Raw genomic sequence first — 3,338 nt, forward strand, 5'->3', positions numbered from 1 at the left:
ATGTCTCCTTGATTATCCATTCTACTACCTCTTGGACATTTGCTCCAGGGAGTTCACATTTCCCAAAGTGAACTCACCATTTCCCCTCCAAACCACATCATTCATTCAATACATTTCTTTTTATCTTTTTGTTGTTGTTGTTTTTGATACAGAGTCTCACTCTGTCTCCCAGGCTGAAGTGAGGCGGCATGATCTCAGGTCACTGTAGCCTCTGCCTCCTAGGCTCAAGTGATTCTCATGCCCCAGGCTCCCGGGTAGCTAGGACTGCAGGTGTGCACCAGCGCACCTGGCTAAGTTTTGTATTTTTAGTATAGATAGAGTTCTGCCAGGTTAGCCAGGCTGGTCTCGAACTCCTGGCCTCAAGTGATCCACCTGCCTTGGCCTCCCAAAGTGCTGGGATTACAGGCATGAGCCACTGCACCCGACTTACATTTCTTTTTAAACGCCCACGTTAGAAGTGCCATAATGGTTTTGTCCTTGCTTATATGAATCCAGTTTTCCTTGTTGCTAAGTGGATATACCTGCTGAATAATTACTTGGTCTTTCCAGGGACCAAAGACTCATCTTAAGATCTTGTAAAAGGTACATCCAGTGGAACTTGGTGCTAAAAGACAGTGGAAGCTCTTTTCAATCCTAGGGGTCTAGTAGTCTACGAAATGTCTTACTATCCAAATTAAACTAATATTTTTCTTTGCCACAGAGTAGGTCAACAATCCATTCATTATGGTCAAATATTGTCAACTTTTTAAGGTATACAGCACCTTGATTTTTCTCCAGAAAGAGTGAGAAAATACTATTCAACCAAAAACAGAAAAACTTAGCTTGGAAATGGAGAAATATCTTCCTAGGCCTGGGTAAATCCAGCAGGGTAAATCAGAGAATTGGGAGTTTTGTCCGTGATTTGAGTAGTTCTCTGTCGAAGTGGACGTTGGAGGGTGTGGTACCAAGTTCATGTGTGGTTGGTCTCAGCATGATGGGAGCAAGTATGCCTTCACAACAGCCGACGGGGAGTCTTCATGGCTCCAAGTCCAGCAACTTGGAATCTAGTTTTGACAGTCAGAAGGTAGGAAGTGAATGAATGATTGAATGAATAAGTCTGGTAGAACAAGACTTACACGTCTCTATACACATGGGCCTTGAGCTCTATTGCAGAGTCCTGGAGTCTGTATTTTCTCCCTCTGTGGGAGACAAAGAAACTGAGACTGCAACAGTTTTACAACTGGCTGGTGTCACACGTGGACAAGGTTCTATTTTCTGACCCTTGGGGTTTTTTTTTTTTTCAACAACCTATTCCATTTCTGAGTCAGAGGGAGGGGAGACGAGAACACGAATTCCAGTTCTCTCGTTGGAGCAGAGGCTCTTATTCCACCCACACCAACTTTTTCTTCATCTGCATGATAAGATAAGAGTGCCTGCTGTTGTCCCTGCCTAACTAAAGATGGAGGAAGGGGGTTCTCTGATAAGACAGCAGGGAGAATTTGGAAAAGTAAACCAGTTTTCAAAGGGAATGTTTCCAGTTTTTGCCCATTCTTGGTGATTCCTCGAGGATCTAGAAATAGAAATACCATTTGACCTAGCAATTCCATTACTGGGTATATACCCAAAGGATTGCAAATCGATCTGTTATAAAGACACATGCACACATATGTTCATTGCAGCACTGTTTACAATAGCAAAGAGTTGAAACCAACCCAAATGCCCATTGATGATAGACTGGATAAAGAAAATGTGGCACGTATACATCATGGAATACTATGCAACCATAAAAAAGGATGAGTTCGTGTTCTTTGCAGGGACATGGATGAATCTGGAAACCATCATTCTCAGCAAATTGACACGAAAACACATGTTCTCACTCATAAGTGGGTGTTGAACAATGAGAACACATGAACACAGGGAGGGAACATCACACACTGGGGTCTATTGGGGGGTGGGAGGCTTTGGAAGGGATAGCAGGGGGTGGGGAGATTGGGGAGGGATAACATTAGTAGAAATATCTAACATAGGTGACAAGGGGATGGAGGCAGCAAACCACCATTGAATGTGTATACCTATGTAGCAATCCTGCAAGGTCTGCACATATACTCCAGAACTTAAAGTAAAATTTAAAAAAAAGAGAAAAGAAAAAGTAAACCAACATTTAATGCCAGCTACTGCTGTTATTTTACCAGCAGCTTCTCCTTTTTGTGCCAACTTAAAGCTTCTTAAGGTGATATTTTCTTCCTACTTTTGCTACAACTGGATCTTTATTAGGAACACTTCCTGAATTCTTTGTTTCGCTTTAAAAAAACCTGGGCAACAGAAAGAATGTAGCCTGACCAGTTAGGATTAACTTCTAGAGGTGTTCTGCCATAACCTGGAATGCCAGAGAAATTACAAAACCAAAGCTGTGGGTGTCTGTGACATTGCCACAACCTCAGCGGCCAGCCGCAGAAAGAGAGTCTTGGAGGAAGTTAGATTTTGGTTACAGGTAACCACAAAGAACTAGTTATCACACATTGCCACATGGCTGTAGTACATCTATTAAGAAGCAGATTTTCTTTGGGGTTTGTGAGTCACTGTTCAGAATCTTAGTTCTGCTTGAGAACGTGTGAACTAAAATGACCTATTTCTGTATTATGCCTTTTTTCTCTTTTCTATCTACATTTATTTTTTAAATATATTTTATTTGTAGCATTCTTAAAACTCTGTAAGAATGGAGTCCAGGAGAGGAATTTTCTTTACTTCGTTCCTAAGCTTTCAGATTCCTTTGTCTTAACTCATTGCTGACAACTATTAGTTTGGAAAGCCTGAGACCTTCCACGGGAATTGTGTAGCCCCTGAACCCATTCCTCACCCATCAGATTGGCAAAGGTTTAAAAGCTTCACAATGCACTCTGTTGACAAAGTTGTGGGGAAACAAACATTCCTACCATGCATTGCTAGTGGGAAGGCAACTATAAATATTCATCATATTCAAAAAGATCCCTGCAGAAATGCCCCAAATAATGTTTGATCAAGTATCTGGGCACCCTGTGTGGTCCAGCCAAGTTGACACAGAAAATTAATTATCACAGCTATGGTAATTAATCATAGCTGATTAATGATTGTTGGGACCCCTATGAAAAAAAATTTGGCAATATCCAAATTCTGTGTGCGACCCCTATGACAAAAATTTGGCAATATCCAAAAGATCCACCTAATGCATCTAGGCTTTAACTCAGTAACTCCTAGGAATTTACCCCAGGATATATCTCCAACAATATGAAAATACAGATGCACAAGGTTACTCATTAAAACATTGTTTCTAATAGCAAAACACTGGAAACCACCAGAATGTCCAAGCAAAAAATCTATTG

The sequence above is a fragment of the Cebus imitator genome, unplaced genomic scaffold, assembly GCF_001604975.1.
Source record: "Cebus imitator isolate Cc_AM_T3 unplaced genomic scaffold, Cebus_imitator-1.0 Scaffold106, whole genome shotgun sequence".
Lineage (NCBI taxonomy): Eukaryota > Metazoa > Chordata > Mammalia > Primates > Cebidae > Cebus > Cebus imitator.